The sequence below is a fragment of the Schistocerca serialis genome, chromosome 9 (assembly GCF_023864345.2).
Source record: "Schistocerca serialis cubense isolate TAMUIC-IGC-003099 chromosome 9, iqSchSeri2.2, whole genome shotgun sequence".
NCBI lineage: Eukaryota > Metazoa > Arthropoda > Insecta > Orthoptera > Acrididae > Schistocerca > Schistocerca serialis.
Window position 1 is genome coordinate 451,836,087 of NC_064646.1, and position 24,115 is coordinate 451,860,201.

Genomic DNA, 24,115 nt, shown 5'->3' on the forward strand with positions numbered 1-24,115 from the left:
AGACGCAGTTCTGAGGGAAAGAGAATTTTACGGTGGCAACGCCCGTCTCAATGTTAGCGTGAATCCCGCACAGCGGGACACCTTGTGGACACAATCAGACACCGGAGCCACTGCACAGGCCGTCGCCAAAAGCCGCCCTCGTCTCTGCTTTTAACGACGACTCCTCGGAAAGCCTTGCTACAGAGAATGGAGATGACTGATAAACGTCTGGAGAAACCCCATTCAAAACATTGATAGCCACTAGTGTTAAAACTCACACGAAAGAAAAAGCTGTTTATCTCAATATTACATAGCAGAAGTTAAACTCTACCATACGAAAGAAACGACGCCCGTGATAGGCTACAAAAACTCTAGTGGGTGGAGCTATAACAAGTATGAACGCTCTATTGGCCATAAAGAAAACGCTTGGCCGCTAGATTTGATATAGGCAAATGTAGAGAGAGACATTCGCTCTTTCTCTTGTAGCAAATCGTCGAGTGTTTGAGCAAGGCGGCTCGCGCCATGCTGGGACGAATGCGCGAGTCATTATGAGAACACTTGTTCACAGGCTCGTCTTAACTCGAAAGGAGTTAAACTGCGAAGTCTCCTAGTATGGGGAATCGCACCGAGAATGACTGTTAACGCAAGCCATTTGAGGGCAATGACGTACACGCTATTCCAGACAAATCGTGTGTACCGTTCTAATTAACTTAGCTGGGGAAGAACTAGGAGTATCAGCTTCACCGAAGATGATGGAAATTTATCATACTGGGGTTTAACACTCGAGAGAGACTTAGAATAGATTCTCAGGTTCACAACTCGCGCTAACAGCCTCCACTGCCGGCGCCAACGAAAGGTAAACACGTGCGCTCGTGCTACGCCAACAAGTGACATTCAATTGACACTCAGAACTGCGGTCCTCTCCGTCTCTCCTACATTTTTTGTACATTCAACCGTGATATTTAGTTAAACATATTCACGATTATCATGCTAAATTGAGGTAGAATCGCGAGGTATCTGATTTAACAAAAAGAATTCATCAGCCACTGTAGAGTGCTTTATATCCTGAAGGTATTGAATTGCTTTAATTGTGTACTTGAAACTTCCTGGCAGATTAAAACTGGGAGCCGGACCGAGACTCGAACTCGGGACCTTTGCCTTTCGCGGGCAAGTGCTCTACCGACTGAGCTACCCAAGCACGACTCACGCCCCGTCCTCACAGCTTTACTTCCGCCAGTACCTCGTCTCCTATCTTCCAAACTTAACAGAAGCTCTCCTGCGAACCTTGCAGAACTAGCACTCCTGATAGAAAGGATATTGTGGAGACATGGCTTAGTCACAGCCTGGGGGATGTTTCCAGAATGAGGTTTTCACTCCAGGCACTTAAGTGTGAATTGCAGTGTAATCACGTACATCCAGATGTAGATTCACTGGCTGTTGTAATCCTGGTGCTTCCTTTTCTCACGAAACGGTTTTTGAGATTCTGTTGCTACTTCGCACACATCGCAACTTATTTATTCCGACAGCTTTTTAAAAATTTCGTAGGCGGAACAATATTTCTGGCAGCTTCACGAAATACGGCGTTTCTGTTCATTGTTCATAATATCAACGAAATTTCTTTCTGATGGCACGTTTATCGATTCGCCCACGGGATGTTTATTATGTGCCGGTTTCTTCTTGCTCCCTGGCGGTGTCCACTTGAATCTGTGGAGCAAAATGTCCCTCCCGCTGTAACACGAGTATCATCTGCTTCCTGAGCTTCGGGCATTTGCACACGCACGCCGTCACATTTTGCGTCCACACTATTGCATCTGGAAGCCGCCAGCACCCAGTTGGTCCCCTTACGGCCAGGGCTGTCGATCGCTTTGTCCAGAAGTTGACCACCTCAAATAAGTTTTTGTCCAGAAGTAAAATACAAATATGTACCAAGTAAGTGTTGTTTAGCTACCAGCCGGACACTATTTCCTCTTTCTTGCAGCTTTGTTGGTTGAGTTTTCAGCGGAGCAATAATTGTAGATTCTCATAATAATTGCACTTATTCTGCTGACCTACATTGTCTGTAGCTGAGTAACATTTATACACTACCTCCTCTTGGCTGGTGTACGTACCCACGCGAACGCTGAACTGCAGACGTCTGACTGAATGACCGGCGCGTATTTTCCTTCTGTTTCCATTTGCTTGCTGTAAACTCCAGGAAGTGGACGAATTACGTTATCTACCTACACTGTGTGCAAGTACAGGAATGTTAAAATTAATTTCGTGTTGTGTTTTCAAGAACGTCATGTTCATGTGAGCGGTACGCTCGCATACGTTTCTGAAAAGCTCTTGACGTAAGAAAGTGGATTACTGACTTAAAAATACACGGAGATATGTAATAAGGAAATGTAGTGCTCTTCACATCTTCTTTCTCATTAAGCAAGTTACAAGAAAGGCAGTCAGACGTGTTAATGTCCCCCTGGTAGCTAAACAACATTTGCTGGCCACTATTAAAGTTCCAGCCCTCATATACGAGGTGCATTCAAGTTCTAAGGCCTCCGATTTTTTTTCTAATTAACTACTCACCCGAAATCGATGAAACTGGCGTTACTTCTCGACGTAATCGCCCTGCAGACGTACACATTTTTCACAACGCTAACGCCATGATTCCATGGCAGCGGCGAAGGCTTCTTTAGGAGTCTGTTTTGACCACTGGAAAATCGCTGAGGCAATAGCAGCACAGCTGGTGAATGTGCGGCCACGGAGAGTGTCTTTCATTGTTGGAAAAAGCTTAAAGTCACTAGGAGCCAGGTCAGCTGAGTAGGGAGCATGGGGAATCACTTCCAAGTTGTTATCACGAAGAAACTGTTGCGTAACGTTAGCTTGATGTGCGGGTGCGTTGTCTTGGTGAAACAGCACACGCGCAGCCCGTCCCGGACGTTTTTGTTACAGTGCAGGAAGGAATTTGTTCTTCAAAACATTTTCGTAGGATGCACCTGTTACCGTAGTGCCCTTTGGAATGCAATGGGTAAGGATGTCCCAGAACATGGACACCATCATTTTTTCAGCACTGGCGGTTACCCGAAATTTTTTTGGTGGCGGTGAATCTGTGTGCTTCCATTGAGATGACTGGCGCTTTCTTTCTGGATTGAAAAATGGCATCCACGTCTCATACACTGTCACAACCGACGAAAAGAAAGTCCCATTCATGCTGTCGTTGCGCGTCAACATTGCTTGGCAACATGCCACATGGGCAGCCATGTGGTCGTCCGTCAGCATTCGTGGCACCCACCTGGATGACGCTTTTCGCATTTTCAGGTCGTCATGCAGGATTGTGTGCACAGAACCCACAGAAATGCTAACTCTGGAGGCGATCTGTTCAACAGTCATTCGGCGATCCCTCAAAACAATTATCTCCACTTTCTCGATCATGTCGTCAGATTGGCTTGTGCGAGCCCAAGGTTGTTTCGGTTTGTTGTCACACAATGTTCTGCCTTCATTACACTGTTGCACCCACGAACGCACTTTCGACACATCCATAACTCCATCACCACATGTCTCCTTCAACTGTCGATGAATTTCAATTGGTTTCACACCACGCAAATTCAGAAAACGAATGATTGTACGCTGTTCAAGTAAGGAAAACGTCGCCATTTTAAGTATTTAAAACAGTTCTCATTCTCGCCGCTGGCGGTAAAATTCCATCTGCCATACGGTGCTGCCATCTCTGGGACGTATTGACAATGAACGCGGCCTCATTTTAAAACGATGCGCATGTTTCTATCTCTTTCCAGTCCGGAGAAAAAAAATCAGAGGCCTTAGAACTTGAATGAACCTCGTATATCACTAGGACATATATATATATATATATATATATATATATATATATATATATATATATATATGAGGGCTGGAACTTTAATAGTGGCAACTATTTATTTACAGCTCGTACAAAACAGATACGTGTTTCAGAGTTTTACTGACCTTCAAAGTAGTCACCAACATTGTGTATAACCCGTTGCCAGCATTGTCCTGCAAAATGATGGTCACATCCTGCAGAAAGTGCCATCACTTCTACGGTTCACGTCCACGCTGTCGCGGCATGCTACCAGTGTTAAAGACTGCGATGGAGCTCCGTATGCCACGGCAAACTGGCTGACACTGACGGCGGCGGTGCACAAATGCTGCGCAGCTAGCGCCATTCGACGGCCAACACCGCGGTTCCTGGTGTGTCCGCTGTGCCGTGCGTGTGATCATTGCTTGTACAGCCCTCTCGCAGTGTCCGGAGCAAGTATGGTGGGTCTGACACACCGGTGTCAATGTGTTCTTTTTTCCATTTCCAGGAGTGTATTTTGTACGAGCTGTAAATAAATAGTTGCCACTATTAAAGCTCCAATCCTCGTATACTGCTCCCGGAGGGAAAGGTACTTTCGGTGTTCAAGATAAATGTTCAAATGTGTGTGAAGTCTTATGGGACTTAACTGCTAAGGTCATCAGTCCCTAAGCTTACACACTACTTAAGCTAAATTATCCTAAGGACAAACACGTACACCCATGCCTGAGAGAGGACTCGAACCTTCGCCGGGACCAGCCGCACAGTCCATGACTGCAGCGCCTTAAACCCCTCGGCTAATCCCGCGCGGCTCAAGATAAATGGGAAAATCTTCTTTACAGTTAAATGCTGTATTATATGTTAGCATTCAGCAGTGAACCCAACGCCGCCTACCCTCCCCCCCCCCCCCCCTCTCGGCCCCTCGAATCTGAAAATTTGCTCTCCGTTTCATGCAAGAACCAGTTCTTCACGAATCGCACTGTTTACGAAGTCGTATCACCTGAAATATGAGCGTGCAAAAATGTAACAGGACATAGAGAATGATGCACTGAACAAATTGAGGTAGAGAACCTGGAATTGGAGAAGCCAGCTTACGGAGGTAAACTTGTCTACAGCTTTGTCTAGCATTACAGTTTTCCAGCTCATTTACAACTAACATCCGTACGAGTTTACACGCACTGTGCTGTTTATTTACACGTACATTCTTTATTTATTGCAGGGAAACGAGGAGGACTAGCCTGATTACTAGGTAGTACAACCCGCTCGCTGGACTGGAAGGGGACGTCCTGTTCCGTGGCCTGCGAGGTCACTTGAGCAGAATCCCCTCGATTGTCTCATATGGGGATACGGGAAGCCACTTGTTACGAGACCAGAGTTGATACGCAGACGGAATTATTTGTCAGAATTGTAGCCGCCTGTGATGTGATTCGAAACATACCAGGGATTTTTGTCAGGGTGCGTCAGAATCTTGATCGCTGATGTCATGCTTGCGTTGAACATGTTCTGAGATACAGTACAAACGGTACGTTGATTGTGTCAGTCGCTGATGGGTTGGGGTTTGGGTTGTTTGTGGGAAGAGACCAAACGCGAGGTCATCGGTCTCGTCGGATCAGGGAAGGACGGGGAAGGGAGTCGGCCGTGCCCTTTCAGAGGAACCATTGCGGCATTGGCCTGGAGTGGTTTACGGAAATCACGGGAAACCTAAATCAGGATTACCAGACGCGGGACTGAACCGTCGTCCTCCCGAATGCGAGCAGACAGTAACGTTACCTCGTTACGCTGGCTGCTCCGACCCCAGGTTCCCTACCTCGACGTGTGGTGTCAGCTACCATTCTGCAGAGATTTAGTATTTGCTGAAATGCTACTGAATGAATGCATTAGTACGGTCGTACCTCAAATTGACTAATTCCCTTAAGGAATAAATATACTGGGAAGCAATGGTAAATATCCCCAATTCCCTAAACAAGCCCACGAGTTCACATCACAAATAATTCTGATTGCGCGTTTTGTACCTGGAAACCTTTAGCTTGGCTTGATGAGTTACCCCAAAAAATAATTCCATAAGACATTATGGAATGAAAGTCGGTATGGTGTGTCAGCCTTTTCATTTAATGTCCACTATGTCTGACAAAATTCGCATTGCAAATAGAGATTTGCTTAGGCGCTTCACCAGATGTGTGGTGTGTTACCGCCAGCTGAATTTTCTTATCGGGCTGTAAAGCCGAAAATCTAACGCTGTTGACTTCGTCATGTGTTTGTCACAGCATTTTAGGCATTTACTGGTGGGAAATCTCTTACAAGTTCTGAATTGCATGCAGCGTGTTTTTTCTAAATTTAGTGACAAAGAATTGGCTGGGAACCAGTTATTAAAGTCCTCGAAAGTTTCATTGGCGATCTTTCTAAGACTACACTTGATTAGCTATTTATTCCAATGGTTGTATCATCTGAGAACAAAACAAGCTTCTCATCTCGTAATATTACTAAGGAAACGTCACTGATATACACAAAAAAAAGCAAGAGCCATAAGACGGAACACCAAGTGTAATCGTAATTAGATCCCAGTTGAATTACGCTCGATAGCTTAATACACGTCTCTTTCCCAGTGACACCCTTTGTTTCCTGTCAGAGATGTCGGAACCAAACCATTATGCAGCATTTTCAGTTACAGCGTAATATACTGATTTACTCGAAATGATATTGTGATTTACAAATTCAAATGCTTTCGACAGATCACAATATACAGTAGCCTGTTACTTATTACCTAATGAATTAAGTACATTTTCACTATGTAGATTGTTTTATCAGTACCAGAAACCCTTAAAATCCGAACTGACAAGGAACCCCTGGAGCGGGAGGTCGGAAAAGACCAATGACGTTTACGGCATTCGACTCCCCACATATTGTCTACCATGCAACTACTATGTTGGCTGTTCGTGCAAAAGGGGGCGAGACTGGAGGTGTCCAGTAGTGAGAACAGCACGAGGTTGTGTTACGTAGTGCAAGTACTTAGTCGAAGAGTAACTCGCAACACGCTGCAGCGCTAGTGGTGCAGAGCAACGGCAACGATAAACGAAGCAAACATTGCATTATATCTGCAGCAATAGTTGCCGAGGTTGACATTTCGTCAGAAGGACACTAAAGAGTTTCGTAAGAGTGGCAGATGAAATATTAACGTTTTTGCAAGATGCGTCGGTGGGTTGCGTGCGGTCTATGTACGAGTACATGAGGAGCACTATGTGCCTAACAAGTGAAAGTGATAATGGAACACGTTTCGAACCATGTAGATCATCATCCTCGTCGGACAGGGAGCCACAAATCCCGTCTCCAGTGTAACGTAGTAAAGGACAAACGCAGTCCAAGGAGCGGGTACTAAACGTAATTACATATACGGAATATCATCCGCAGCATAATAAAAAAAAAGACAATTATGAACAATTTATAACAAGTAAACAGCAATATGACCGTGTATGGCGTAAGAAAAACTACCGATGTTCAAGGGAGGACAAGGTGCACTTGCAACAAAAGCTGGTGTTTGTCGGTTTCAAGTATGCGTGATACAATTTGCAGGATGTGCATGAAAGTGACCAACTACGTTATACACATCAAACTACGGGTGATGCAGATTACAGTGATTTTAGGGGAAGCAGTGGACGGTTGCGGAACTTCAAACAGAGCTACAGAACTGGAAGAGGTACGATGACGAAATTTCAAACAAAGCGTCAACTTGACGATGCATAGTAATCAGCGGAATCGGCCAGAAAATTTGTAGATGAGATAAAATAACTTATCTCATCGTTCAGTAACAAATTTGTTTTCGTCTCCGACCAATCGGAATTTGAAGAGAAAATGCAGATGAAAGGAACACTGAAAATGAGAGATACCAAGAGAGTTGTAGCAAGCTGAACTAACATCAGTGCCTTAACGCATTCGCATACAATTGTGCCGACTGTCAATGTGAATGGGGAATTGGCTGGAAGGTTATTTGTTGCGCTCCGAGAAGCCGGACCTGTTCTGCCCCCTACGATTCCTCCTGGTGTGCGTCATCTTGCAAGGGCGGTTCAAAAATGGTTCAAATGGCTCTGAGCACTATGGGACTTAACATCTGTGGTCATCAGTCCCCTAGAACTTAGAACTACTTAAACCTAACTAACCTAAGGACATCACACACATCCATGCCCGAGGCAGGATTCGAACCTGCGACCGTAGCGGTCACGCGGTTCCAGACTGAAGCGCCTAGAACCGCACTGCCACACCGGCCGGCTTGCAAGGGCGGGAGGGAATATTTACGTCGCAGAAAGCAAGAGTGGCAAAATGGCTGTAAGAGAACTACAACTATGGCATAAGCGCTGCTTTTTGCCAATAGTTGATAAAAATAACTTGATTTTGCTTGATTCCTGGTCAGCGTATAAAAATCATACTTTTTTAGAGCAAACTATCCTTCCTGAAAAGTGTGTGACATTGCATTTCATACCAGCTGGAACATCAGAACAAATTCAGCCTATAAAACGTGTTATCAAATTATGTGCAGCTGCACCGTAATGGGTAACCGGTTTCATGGTAAGCTGCACGACAGACTGTTTTGAATTCGCCTGCATGCCATCATATTCCATCAGTTCTCACCATCCCGTTGCACCAATATAATTCTATATGCATTCTTTGATAGGGGATACCTAGGTGAACGCCCTGCTCGGTTTGTAACTCCCAAGGAGATCGCCTCTGACACTGATGGTGCCAACCTCTGTGGTCACGAGGTGCGCAAGTTTTCATTCGTTGTTTAGGGTGCAAGTTAATAACTTGTTTTTAACGTTTCTCCAATGTCGACGACGTGCACTTTGCGAAGTGTAATACATGCATCCCATAAATCGGTATTCTCTGCACGTGTCGGGCACTCATTTTCTGTGGCCCTCCTGATGCACACGGTGAGTCGTTAGCAGCTAATTATTACAAATGAGCCTTATTAAAGAGTGAACTTGTGACCTTGCACTGAGGGGTACCTTGTGATGCTTGGACAACATACTGAATAAAATTTTCACACTGCAGCGTAGTAGGCATTGATACGAAACTTTCTGGTAGATTAAAACTGTGTGCCAAACGGGGACTCGAACTGGCGACGTTTGCTTTCAACAGGAAAATGTTCTACCGACTGAGCTACCCACGCACGACTCGCGACCCCTCCTGCCAGTATCTCGTCTCCTCCTTTGGATAATGTAATATTTGTTATCAGATGGTTAAGAGGGCGACTGAATATTTGGGAATGCTGGCTAAAGTGAAATTGGACGGAAATTTTATAGTATTTTTTATCTCCTTTCTTAAACAGACTTTTAACTTTAGCATAGTTCAGCCATTCGGGTTTCATCTGAAAGTAATGTTTTCGAAACGCGTCTCGAATGTGGAACAAAAGAAACTGTGTGGGTGTCTTACCGGTCCATTTGTAGTTGAGGAGTATCAGTTCTCCCTCCGACAGACCTACGGTGATGTCCATCTGGTCGTCGAGCATCCACACGCTCTGCACGACGTCGTCGCTACCCAGCTGGGAGCCGTTGTTGAAGGTAATGAAGATGGGCCACGGCGCTGCGGCCTCGCCATCCCCGGACGGCGTCAGCTGGAACTTCCACTGTCAACAACGGGCACTCAGGTCACCGACCGTATCGTGCTGCTCCTGCACTTGGCACTCGAATTGAAATAATAACTGAGTAATAATCGAGTAGTGAGGATTACTCGAGACTGGGAAACCACCTGCCTGCTCCAGCCAGTGACTTCTCCACCATCCCGGAAACCCTTACTTCGAGCGTATCCGACATGGCGGCCACGAACCTATCCACTTGTAAGGTGGCAGAATAAATGATCATATTCGCACCTTACATGAGAACTTTATACATCGCAACAAGAAGGTGAATATTACACCTAACGTACTTCGGCGGTTATGAGAACATTTGCCTCTCAGTATGTATTGCAAAAAGGGTTGACAGTAAATCGACGGTAATTAACACACAGTATGCGTGTCTTTGAGCGGAAGGTGGAACAGGCAACGTGAGTCGTTTTTAGTTTGAAAAGACAGGTGGGCAACGGCGTAGCGAAGGGCGCTGCAAGGGTTACGACGGAAGCTCAAAAATGGTTCAAATGGCTCTGAGCACTATGGGTCTTAACTGCTGTGGTCATCAGTCCCCTAGAACTTAGAACTACTTAAACCTAAGTAACCTAAGGACATCACAAACATCCATGCCCGAGGCAGGATTCGAACCTGCGGCCATAGCGGTCACGTGGTGCCAGACTGAAGCGCCTTTAACCCCACGGCCACTTCGGCCGGCTTTGAACCGGAATCGGACGATTTTCGTAGTACTGACCAACGTCGTAACATATGTGTAGGAGCAGTTTTGTAAAGAAATTTATATATTATTGTGCTTAGAATTACTGTTCTTTCAGAACGTTAATATTTAATAGTGTTGTGTGTAGGACTATTTGACTTTTTGATGTTGGCGAGATGCGTTATCCATCGCGCTGTTTTTATGTCGTCGAGTTGAAAACTGTGTAAAAGCTGTAATTTTTGTGCTAAAAGTTGCGACATTACACTTGTCATTTCAACTTACACAGTTGTTTTCAATTCTGGAATAAGCACCCACGTTACACACTGGCTAAAGCCAATTAAATTAGTGGGACAAACGCGGCAAAAAGGGGTCTCGGGCGATGATAAGCTATAAATTCAATAATAAATACAACACCGTTCGAGGCGTAACGTTCTGAAAAAAAAAAACACTCTAAACTGCCAAAAAACAAATGCCGACAAAATCATTCAACACACAGCATAAGATCACAGTATCCCAATCTGCAGTTAACTTATATAGCTGCACCCTATAACAAAATACCAATAACCCCTCCCCCCCTTCCCCCACAGATACGAAAGCCGGTATCCCAACCTCCAGCTCACCTATGTAACTCACCCCTAGACCAGGATACCAATAAACCCTCCCCCAACTGCAAACTCGGGTATCCGAATCTCCAGTTCACCTATATACGAGTACTTTGACTGTACCCAAAAGTGCACTTACGGTGTCCGCGGTTTTGTTGGATATTGCATTTGGTAATTGTGTGCGTGGTGAATAATGGAAAGTGAAGATCGGAAATGACGAGTCGGACAGGACAAGACGGCGAAACGCATGAGAAAATAGTTTTCGATAAACGACGTGAATGGATCAGAGTTTTAACATTAAATCGTGGAAGATGATAGAGGAATCGTGGTTCTTTAATGAAATCGTGGGAGAAGGTAGGTGGATCAACGTTTATAAATAATAGTGTCATACGTTCGATATATTAATAAACCTTGAACCACCTGCCTTCTCCTGTGGTTTACTTAAAAAACTGATTCAGTTACTCGGTGGTTACGCAGGCACCTAAGAGTGCAGTTTAAATGTTACGACATAATCTCTTTTATATGACAACATTCTGCTATTGTGCCACCACCTAATTTCCTAGACTGCACATCATGACGACTGGAGCACACTAAATGACACAACGACATACCTCACAGACAGCACATAATTAAACAGCTACAGCACTTCACTTCCACTCCGAAACATTCCAGACTCCACGAGTCGGCGAGGTGCCGCGGCACAGCGCAGCTACTGTACGCGAGGGGCCGAAGCAGGCGGGCGGCGCAGTGAGGCAAGTCTTGTACACTGAGCAAGCGGTAAAGGGGACCCCAGCAGAAATCTGGACAGCCGATTAACAAGAAATTAAAACTTTCAGCTCCGCCGATGACAACAGGATTTTGTCAGAGACGATAAAGAACTCGGAAGAGTATCTGAATGAAATGGATAGCCTGTCGAAAGGAGGTTATAAGGTCAATATCGACAAAAGTTAAGCAAAGGTAAGTCTGATTAAATCAGGTGACGATGAAGGAATTAGATTCGGAAATGATACATCATAAGTGGTAGACGAGTTCTGCTTTCTGCGGAGTAAAACAACTGATGACGTCTGAAGCAGAGAGTTTGTAAAATGTAGTCTGTCTATACTCCGAAAAGGTATCTGAAAAAGAGGAATTTCTTAACATCCAATATAAATTTAAATTTCACGTAGTTTTTTGTGTATGTATTTCTCTGGAGTGCAGCCTTTTTTATCTTAGACGTGGGCGACGAGCAGTTCAGACAAGAATATAGAAGCTACTTGGGGGGGTGGAGCCAGAGAACAGTGTCTAAAGATTAGGTGCATAGTTGGCCTAAGCGAAAGCAAATTGTTGACAGGGATAGAAGCCATTCTCCAAATTGAAACGTATGATGGCTCTTGTTGCATGTATGTAAATGTGCAGAGTGGTTATAGTTAGACTTTGGCTATTTGAGCTAGTATAGAAGGAAAACTGCTTACCGTATAGGCACCCAGCTTTACAAGAATGATGATCGGATTGTGCGCTGCAGGATTTGCGTTGTTAGTAGTGTTGGTTCGTTCTACGTCTACATCTACATGAATACTCTGCAAATAACATTAAAGTGCCTCGCAGAGGGTTCATCGAACCACCTTCACAATTCACTATTGTTCCAATCTCGTATATCGCGCCGTAAGAACGAACACCTATATCTTTCAGTAAGATCTCTGATTTCCCTTATTTTATCATAGTGATCGTTTCTCCCTATGTAGGTCGGTGTCAACAAAATATGTTCGCATTCGGAGGAGAAAGCTGGTGATTGAAATTTCGTGAGAAGATTCCGCCGCAACGAAAAACGCCTTTCATTTAATGATGTCCAACCCAAATGATGTATCATTTCAATGACACTCTCTCCCCTGTTCCACGATAATACATAATGTGCTGCCCTTTTTTGAACTTTTTCGATGCACTCCGTCAATCGTATCTGGTAAGAATCCCATACCGCGTAGCAGTATTCTAAAAGAGGACGGACAATAGTAGTGTAGGCAGCCTCGTTAGTAGATCTGTTCCATTTTCTGTGTACTGCCAATAACACACAGTCTTTACTTAGCCTTCCCTAAAACATTTTCTGTGTGTTTCTTCCAATTTAAGTTGTTCGTAATTGTAATTCCTAGGTACTTAGTTGAATTTACCGCCTTTAGATTTGACTGATTTATCGTGTAACCAAAGTTTAATGGATTCCTTTTAGCATTCGTGTGGATGACCTCACACTTTTCGTTATTTAGGATCAACTGCCAATTTTCGCACCATTCAGATATCTTTTCTAAATCGTTTTGTAATTTGTTTTGATCTCCTTATGACTGTATTTGCCGATAAACGACAGCGTCATTTGCAAACAACCTGAGACGGCTGCTCATATTGTCTCCCATATGGTTTACATAGATAAGCAACAGCAAAGGGCCTATAACACAACCTTCGGGAACGCCGGAAATCACTTCTGTTTTACTCTAAGACTTACCGTCAATTACTACCAATTCGCTGACTGGAAATCACAATCCAGTCACATAACTGAGACAATATTCCTTAACCACGCAATTTTACTACAAGCCGCTCGTGTGGTACAGTGTCAAAAGCCTTCCGCAAATCCAAAAATCAATCTGAAATCCCTTGCCAATAGCCCTCAACACTTCATGCGAGTGAAGAGCTATTTGTGTTTCACAAGAACGATGTTTTCTAAATCCATGTTGACCGTGTGTCAATAGACCGTTTTCTTCGTTTTAATTAGTAATGTTCGAACACAGTATGTGTTCCAAAATCCTGCTGCATATCGACGTTAATGATACGGAGCTGTAATTTAGTGGATTACTCCTATTGCCTTTCTTCAACATTGGTGTGACCTGTGAAACTTTCCAGTCTTTGGGTACGGATCTTTCGTCGAACGAACAATTGTATATGATTGTTCAGTATGCGGCTAATGCATCAGCATACTCTGAAACGAACCTAATTGGTATACAACCTGAACCAGAAGACTTGCTTTTATTGAGTGATTTAAGTTGCTTCACTACTCCGAGGATATTTACTTCTACGTTACTCATGTTGGCAGCTGTTCTTGGTTCGAATTCTGGGATATTTACTTCGTCTTCTTTTGTGAAGGCATTTCGGTAGGCTGTGTTTAGTAACGCTGCTTTGGCAGGACTGTCTTCGATAGTATCTCCCTTGCTATTGCGCAGAGAAGGCATTGATTGTTTCTTGCCGCTAACATCACATACGACCAGAAACTCTTTGGATTTTCTGCCAGGTTTCGAGACAAGGTTTCGTTGTGGAAACTGTTATAAGCATCTCGCATTGCAGTCCGCGCGAAATTTCGAGCCTCTGTAGAAGATCGCCAATCTTGGGGATTTTGCGTCTGTTTAAATTTCGCATGTTTGTTTCGTTGTTTCTGCAACAGTGTTCTGACCCGTTTTGTGTACCAAGGAGGATCAGCTCCATCGTTTGTAAATTTATTTGTTATAAAACTCTCAATTTGTGCCGATACTATTTCTTTGAATTCAAGTGAAATCTGGGCTACATTTTTATTATTAATTTGGAAGGGGTGGAGATTGTTTCTCAGGAAGACGTCAAGTGAAATTTTATCTGTTTTTTTGAATAGGTATATTTTTCGTTTATTTTTAGGGGATTTGGGGGTTCCAATATTGACAACCCTGTGCTCACCAATCCCTGTGTCCGTTTTGATGCTCGTTATTAACTCAGGATTATTTGTTGCTGAGAGGTCAAGTGTGTTTCCACAACCGGTTACTACTCGCGTGGGCTCATGAACTAACTGCTAGAAATAATTTTCAGAGAATGAATTTAGCACAATTTCGGATGATGTTTTATGCGTACCTTCGGAATTAAACATGTATTTTCGCTAACATATCCAGGGTAAATTAAAGTCACCACGAAATATGATCGTATGAGTCGGGTACGTGTTTGAAATCAAACACAAGTTTTCTTTGAACCTTTGAGCAATAGTATCATCTGAGTTGGGAGGCCGGTAAAAGGATCCAATTTTATTTTATTCCTGTTGCTAACAACGACTTCGTCTCATGCTAATTCGCAGGAACTACCTACTTCAATTTCGCTACAAGATAAACTACTTCCAACAGCAACAAATACGCCACCGCCAACCGTGTTTAGCCTGTTCTTTCGGAACACCGTTAGGTTATTTGCAAAAATTTCAGCTGAGCTTATATCCGGCTTTAGCCAGGTTTCAGTGCCTATAACGATTTGAGCATCAGTGCTTTGTATTAGCGCTTGGAGCTCTGGTACTTTCCCAACACAGCTACGACAATTTACAACTGTTATACCGACGGTGCGTGTATCTACGTTCTTGCTGTGTTCCGCCTGCAAATAATAATAAAAAAAAGCGCCCAGTCCACGCCACACAGCCCCTGCTACCCGTGTAGCCGCCTGCTGCGTGTAGTGGACACCTGACCTATTTAGCGGAACCCGAAACCCAGCCACCCTTTGGAGCAAGTCGACGAATCTGCAGCCTACACGGTCGCGGAACCGTCTGAGCCTCTGATTCAGACCCTCCACTCGGCTCTGTACCAGAGGTGCGCAATCGGTCCTGTCGACTATGCTGCAAATGGTCAGCTCTGCTTTCATCTTGCTGGCAAGACTGGCAGCCTTTACCACTTCTGTTAGCCTCTCGAAACCAGAGAAAATCTCTCCTGATGAAAAGCGGCACATATCATTGGTACCGACTTGAGTCACCACCTGCAGTTGGCTGCACCCTGTGCTGTCCGTGGCACCCAGGAAGATGCGTTCCACGTGTGGAGTGACTCCACCCGGTATGCACACGGAGTGCACACCGGTTGTGTTTCGACGCCTCTAAGCCGTGTCCCTGAGGGGCCCGATAACGCGCCTGATGTTGAAACACGAGTATCAGCGTGTATCACTGTTGCAGACAGGTGGCACGGGTCTGGACGTGGGGAGCAGGGTTTTACTTGTAAAGCTCTTCCATAGAAACAACAGCAACAGTAATGGCGCCCTTTGGAGTAGCGACGCGTTAAAGAACACTGAGACGTCCTCTTTCCGCACCGGGGTTGAAGGGCGTAATTCAGAAGTTGAGATTAACTGGCGATTCGGGAATTGCTCCCGGGAGAGGCCGACGGCCAACTGCGCCACAAACTGATGAAGAAGTTATACTGCCGGACGCGATGTGCGACCTGCGGGCAGTGCGCCAGCCGTGTCAGGGCAGCTGGACGTTCCGTGGTCCGACGTTACAAGAGTGCTGCGAACGAGAGTCATACGGTATACGTACTAACTTCACATCGATCACCAACTTTTGGCACGTGATGCAGACATTCGAATAGGCTTTGCTATAACGTTTCTTGCAAGGACTGGAGTTGATGACGGGTGGCCTCGGAACATTTTGTGGTGTGACGGAGGTCATCTCTCCCGGTCAACAAACTCTCCGTATTTAAAGGCAATCGAGAACCTGTGCGACGAGTCCAACTGGGCTGTTGGCATCACAGAGCCTCCACTGGGGAACCTTTCGCGGCTGACCACAGCACTGCAGTTGGCACGGGTCCGCAAGTCTCGCAGCTGTCTCGGTAGGCGGCCGCGTCAGTGCGACTCGGCAGCGTACGGCGTCCACTCGGCCGGACAGGGCGGCGGCAGAGGCGGCGTGTCGAGAGCGGCCGTGGCAGCGGCGCGGGGGGCCCAGTTGTGCGGTCGTGCCGGCGTGTGCAGACTCTCTGGGGGGAACCGACGGTGCCGGACTGCGTTCTGCGTCGTCAGGCGGACTCGGCAGGCGCCACGACGGTACGGGCCGCCACTGCGTGTTCACCTTTCGTTCGCACAGCTGCCCACCTGACACTTGAGGCGTGCCACGCCTATGTCGGAAGACGCTCCAATTACGGACGGACACCTCGACGGAAGCTCGCCTCTGTCTGTCCGCTGACCAAATGAGAAGGCGGGATATTTCTGCCGAAAACACTGGCTCTGCAATGGCGGGGGCTGCACGCACCTCGTTCTCCGGCAACACCTGGCAGCTCGCCTGCAGCAGACGGGAAGCGGCAGCAGGGGCCGCGGGGAGCGCCGGCCGGACCCGCCAGCTCTACCGGATCCGACCGCTTCACTCGTCTCCGGCATTCCGGGGACTTTGTGAGGGTACGCCTCAACGTTTGCCAGTGAGTAACATTCTGCAGTCACGATTCCTGCAGACGCTAATTTTTCAGTCTGGTGTGCATTGGTGAAAGTAAAGCAGACCCCGGCTGAGATTAATTCCGAGAATCCTAATAAAATTTAATTCTGACGATTCAAAGTCTGGCGACTACCGGCAGACGTGGGAATGAAAAAACACCGAGACTAGAATGTAAGTCCCCACAATGGAAGCGAAAGCCCAATCCGACAACAGCCGATGGTGGCTGATTACGGACCGACGAGCTGATAGACCAAACACGTTCCTAGATTAAATGTATCCACAGTTGTGATTATCGACAAACATCAGCTGTGTACTGGAATGACGACACCGAGTTCGTGCTCGACCGGGACTGGAAGCCGGATTTCCCGCTTGTCGCCAGATGGCTATCCGAGCACAGCTCGCGGCCACACACCTGTACACGTACACACGTAACGCACGTACGAGTACAGGTCGCAGACACACGTGGAGCTTTCGCCCTGGCGCTGAGCTGAGTCGCGGTCGCATAGTCCAATGGTGAGGCGACTGCTCGTCAGAAGCGGGGCCCGGTCGAGCAAGAATCTTCAGTGTCGTCGTTCCAGTACACAGCTGACGAATATCCGTACTCGCAACTGCGGATACGTCGCATGTACTTCATAACGGCTAGAGTCACCGCAGTACCTGTTCCTTTGCTCGTGCGTGCATGTCCGAAGAAAATCTGCATCGTAATTCGTAAGAACACAGGCACCGCAATATCGTAAACGTGTCTGTTTCCAGTCCGATAACTCATCCTGGTGGCACAGAACGACGGCGAAACTAGGCAATATCTAGCTCGTACGCACTTACTCATTTATAATTTCTTGTTAACAATACCCTATATGAGAGTGGAAATGTTATTAAATAATGTTAAATGTTTGCTTATGACAACTTTTTAATTCTGAACCGTTACCTGCCCTGAATTTACACTGGCCAGTTGCCTCGTTTCTTATAGTTTCAAAAATGTTCTAGTCCTGGAAATTATTTAGGTAACTTCACAAACAGTTCCAAGTTTCGAAAAAGTCTCCTGCAGATCTGTCTTCATTAAGCTGGTGCACCCAAAACTTTTCCTCCAAGTGTTTTGCTAAGAATAATGTTCTTCACTAGCAGAAGCCAACGCAAAAACTCATCGTCAGAATCGCTCGTGCTATCCCCACAACACAACTGAAGCGACCTCCCTATAGGCCGTTAACTATAGCCAATGTTGGCACCCGTGGAGGACGACATCTGTCGGCATTGCGCCATAAAGCCACTGCCTTACATCGGTTCGGGAGAAATATGGATCCAATGTGCGTGCACAGGACAGGCCACGACACCCCTAAAAACGGGGACGTGAAGCGAGTTTCATATGTGAGGATCAACTGTAGTGCATTATACTTCACTACCACTTTATAGTCGGGATCTGCATTTAGGAGTAACGGGAAGGGCTCTGAAAGACAGGGTACAAGGGAGAAAGACAATACTCCGCAGGAATTTCTAAAATCATTGACGCAAGTGGCAACGAAACGTCTATTCAAGTTGGTGTGTAGAGTCCGTGAGACTGGCGATGTACCATCAGAGTGTCGAAAAAATATAATTCGCATAATTCTGGAGACATCAAGTGCAGATAAGCGCGAAAACTATCGCACAATCGGTTTAAAGGCTCGTGCATCTACGTTGCTGACGAGAATAATGGAGAGGAGAATGGAAAATAAAACTGAGGATCTGACAGACGACCATCGGTGTGGCTTTAGAAAATGTAAAAGGACCAGAGAGGCAGTTCTGACCGTTGGGCTTAATAATGAAAGCAAGGTCGAAGAAAACTCGAGACACGCTCACAGCATCGGTGACCTAGAAACAGCGTTCGACAATATGAAATGGTGCACGATGTTCGAAATTCAGAAAAAAATAGCGCTGAGCTGTGAGCTGTAGGGAGAGAGAGGTATTACGCAAACTGTACAAGAACCGAGAGGGAACGATAAGACTGGAAGGCAAACAACGAAGTGCTCAGGTAAAAAGTCCATAAGATAGCGATCCAGTGTTTTGCCTGTACTGTTCAATCTATACATCGAAGTAGCAATGACGGAAATAAAAGAATCGTTCAACAATGGAATTAGATTACAGGATGAAAGAATATCAACGATAACATTCACTGATAACATTGCTATCCTCAGTCAGTGTGAAGAAGAATTACAGGACTTGTTGGATGGAATTGGTACAAATATGCATTCATAGTACACTGGCACGAGACAAAGGCAACGGAATGTACAAGAAACAAGAATAGCGAGCAAGTAAACATCAAAATTGAGGATCACAAAGTAAAGGAATTTTGCTACACTGGAAGCAAAATTATGCACGACGGACGAAGCAAGGTCGGTGTAAAAAGTAGTCTAGCACAGGCAGAGAGGCTCAAGTCCACAGCTGTCTAACAGAGGCCTTTATTTGAGGAAGAAATTTCTGATAAGGTATAGTTCGTGCACAACATTGTATAATATCCAATTGTGGAGTGCGGGAAAAGCGGGACAGAGCAGAATCGAAGAGTTTGAGATGTGGTACAACAGAAAAATGTTGAAAATTAGGTGGACTGAATGGTCAAAGAGGAACGGAATATATGGAAAACACCGACAAGAAGAAAGGATAGTAGGACATCTATTAAAAAAGACATAAGGGACCGGGGATAACTTCCGTGGTTCTAGAGGGACCTGTACAGGGAATAAAACTGTAGGAGAAGGCAACGTTTTGAATTTATACAACAAATAATTGAGGACATAGGATGGTATGGAGAGGTTTGCAGAAGAAGAATTCGTGGTGGGCTGCATCAAACCAGTCAGACGACTGATGACTAAAAGAAAATAGAAAAGAGGATGTGTGTCTGGATAAGGTCAAGAGGAGGAAAGAAAAGGGAGGGAAGCTCTGCAATTGGAAAGTAGTGCGGAAGGGCTAGTCAAATCTGATAAGAGTGATAGATGTCAGGGCGGGTTTAACTGCCAGGAGGTGGGAGTCTGCTAAAACTGTGCAGGGAGAGGATATGGAAAACGTATAAGTGTAGAGCGCGCGGAATGTGTTGTTATATGCGCCGCAGCACACCAGGATTTGTAGCTAAGCGGGAAACTATGAAGTTACTATAATCGAGTCTACGGGGAGTGTAGGATGTACAGACGTGTTTAGTGTCAACATGGAGGTGGGGAAAAGATATGACCTCGTAAAGGACTGTTACAGGGGAAGGCATGTGGATTCAGGAAGCAAGGCCGAGAGTGTGTTGTTCGATGAATTTGCAGGGGGTGATGGAATGACGGCTTGTCAGATATGGGGGCAACATTTGCGTAGGAGACGATAGGTCACATGCAGGCATTGTAGGCGTCGGGAATGGCGAAGGGACGCCGTCCCTACGTTCTGTCAGTCAAAAGCTTCTGCCTGTTGAGGTGTTTCTGTTCGACAGTTAGCAGACGGCGTTTCCATGTTAGTTTACAAACAAGGGTTGGTCCAAAACATTTTAGTGTGCTTCATAATTGGGAAGGGCGGTCGTAATCACTAAGGTAACAGTCATGGATACGGAAACTGCAAACAGTTCATCGCATAATTGTTGCCTAAGTTTTGGAGGGACTGATCTTGATGAGTCGCTGCTTTGACTGGAATGTCAACTGATGAAGAGTAGACGTAGGGCAAAATTGCGAAAAAATTTGATTTTTTTTTCATTTCGTAATTTATTAGGTTGATTCTTTAAGAATACCTCGCAAAGTTTCATAAGCGAATTCTGGCTAGAAATATGTTTTAAAAAAGTTTGTATGGGTGTGTGTGCCTGCTACGCTGCCCCCCGCCACCCCTTTCTGAGCTGTCATCCACACCTCACCTCCTCTATGCTAGAATTTTTTTTCCATTAATGTTTCCTTCAACGAACTGCAGGTGAGTCTAGAAGGCTGTCAGAAAGATTATGTCTGTTTGTTCCTTTCTTTACAAACGTGGTTTTTAGAAGATGGAAGGCCACTGGGAGGTGTTAACAGACTGACAGACAAGGCAATCCACACTTTACAGATATATTATGGAAAAGCTATAAGTGATACATAGTGTGAAAACAATGCAGCAAGCCGTGTGGACAATATTCTTGCACAAGCTTTCCACGGATGACAATCCTCAACATCCCCTTTGTGTCACATCGTCGTGTAAATATCTTCTGGCAGAAGCCAGTGGAAAGCGATACACCCACAAACATGGTTTGACACATGCTGTTTTAGATGTTATAAAACCAATTTTCAAGTACCTATCCAGTCCTGAACTGCTCAAAAAATGTGTACATGCGAAAACATAGGATGCGTTGTCCAAAAACAGTATTTGTGTCCTCAGTTGTTGTGAGGGTAGTTACATGTTATATATGTCTAGTGGAAATGTAGATAGGATTAAGTGCCTGTAGAGACTAGACTTCCATCCAGGTGCGTTCACACTGAAGCATCGATGGAGCGCGACTGGACAAAGCTCAGGCAGCAGAAGAAAAAATGGGAAACATGCCAAGCGAAAGGAGGCAGGGGGAGAGGTTAGACCAGGAAGACGACGAAGAGAATAAAAGTTATGGACTTGGACAATATTAATCACTAGAGGTACAGAAATAATGTCAAAAAGCTTTAAACGCGAATTGCCATAAACTGACTTTTTGAGCTGTAATGTACCTTTTATCAGGAACCATAAAAGGTAACATCCTGAAATTTGGGATAGTTCTTAAGAATTACTTACTGAATAATCCTGTGCAGTGCTTTTCCGTTATCTTTTTCTTGAGAAAAGTTCTGCTTTAAGGGGGGTAGGACGTCAAACGGGCCGACTTCGAGCAAGAGAGCCACGGCAGGACATTTTAATTTCTACTGTCTATACTTTTACAAATAAATTCATAAAACTTTGTCAGCATGACCAGGAAGGATTGAGGACTCACACTCATAGCAGTGGTAGTTCAAAAACTTAGCAAAATACCTTTTTTTACATGTGAAATTTCATCTTTCTTTCACTTACTACTGGCTGCATTTGTTGCTATAGCTACACTTTTCTTCCTAAGTGAGAGAGATTCTTCGACGAATTTTGCACAGCATACGAACAGTACTTACAGGTGAATGAAACTCTAGAATTTTCCAAATCTATTAAAAAACTGTGGTAAAAATTGAGATAATTAACTATAAAATTTGAGTTTTTTCTAAACATGAAATTTAAAATGTCACAGTTCATTCAGTTTTTCATAAATTAAATAAATTCTAGAGTTTCATACACCTATAACTATGGTTTGTATGCTGTACAAAATTCATGGAAGAATCTCTCTTACTTAGGAAGAAAAGTGTACCTACAGCAACAAATGCACCCAGTAGTTAAGTGGAAAAATGATGAAATTTCACATGTAAAAAATGTATTTTGTTACGTTTTTGAGCTGTCACTGCTAAGAGTGTGAATCCTGAATTCTTTCTCGTGATGCTGTCAAAGTTTTATGAATTTATTTGTAAAAGTATAGACAGTGGAAATTAAAATGTCCTGTGGTGCCTCTCCTGCTCCAAGTCGGCCCGTTTGACGTCCTACCCCGCCTTAAAATTTGAGAAAAATAAAACAGTCCCGAGCCAAACAAAACTGAAAAGTTAATTTCAAAGCAACTATGACCTTAAAAAAAATCTGTTGCACAGTTTTATTAGCCTCTTATGCAGCTTTAAACTGTGAAATTTCAGTTTTATTGCTGGATTAGTTTACGAGAAAAGGTACATTATAGAAACAATAAATAAAAATTTATATCCTTATAAAATGTACGTTGATGCGCAATTTCAAACAAAAATTTCACAAAATATCAAGCATTATGTTGTTCATAACAGTCTCAAGTTTTCGGCTGTAATACACTGAAGCGCCAAAGAAACTGCTGTGGGCATGCGTATTCAAATACAGATACAATATGGCGCTGCGGTCGGCAGCGCCTATATAATACAACAAGCGTCTGGCGCAGTTGTCAGATCGGTTACTGCTGCTACAATGTCAGGTTGTCAAGATTTAAGTGAGTTTGAACGTGGTGTTGTAGTCGGCGCACGAGCGATGGGACACAGCATCTCTGAGGTACCGATGAAGTGGGAATTTTCCCGTACGACCATTTCACGAGTGTACCGTGAATATAAAGATTCCGGTAAAACATCAAATCTCCGACGTCGCTGTGGCCGGAAAAAGATCCCAGAAGAACAGGACCAACTACGACTGAAGAGAATAGTTTGAGGTGACTGCAGCAATTTCCAGAAGGATTGCATTTCTGATTTTAGTGCTGGGGTACGAACAAGTGTGCCGGCCGGAGTGGCCAAGCGGTTCTAGGCGCTTCAGTCTGGAACCGCGCGACCGATACGGTCGCAGGTTCGAATCCTGCCTCGGGCATGGATGTGTGTCATGTCCTTAGGTTAGTTAGGTTTAAGTAGTTCTAAGTTCTAGGGGACTGATGACCACAGCAGTTAAGTTCCATAGTGCTCAGAGCCATTTGAACCAATACGAACAAGTGTGAACGTGCGAACCATTCAACGAAAATTCATCGATATGGGTTTGCGGAGCCGAAGGCCCACTCGTGTACCCTTGATGACTGCACGACACAAAGCTTTACGCCTCGCCAGGGCCCGTCGATACCAACATTAGAATTTCGATGAGGGAAACATGTTGCCTGGTCGGACGAGTCTCGTTTCAAATTGTATCGAGCGCACGGTATGGAGGCAACCTTACGAATCCGTGAACACTGCATGTCAGCAGGGGAATGTTGAAGCTGGTGGAGGCTCTGCAACGGTATGGGGTGTGTGCAGTTGGAGTAATACGGGACCCCTGACACGTCTAGATACGACTCTGAAAAGGCGACAGATACGTAAGTATCCTGCCTGATCACCTGCATCCATTCGTGTCTATTGTACATTATGACATTTCAGCAGGACAATGCGGCACCCCACACGTCCAGAAAATGCTACAGAGTGCCTCCAGGAACACTATTGTCAATTTAAACACATCCGCTGGCCACGAAACACCCTTGACACGAACATCGATGAGTATATCTGGGATGCCTTGCAACGTGGTGTTCACAAGGATTCGTGGCGTCAGTTCCATCTAGCACTACTCCAGGCATTAGTCGAGTCCATGGCACGTAATGCTACGGCACTTGTGCGTGCCCTCGTGGGCCCTACACGGTATAAGCAGGTGTAGCAGTTTCTTCGGCTCTTCAGTGTATTTTTGGAGATATATATGTTTAAGTACAAGAATACATTTTTCCCCACGTCTGTCCTTAAGACGGATCTAGAGGGAGTGTCGTGATTTCTGG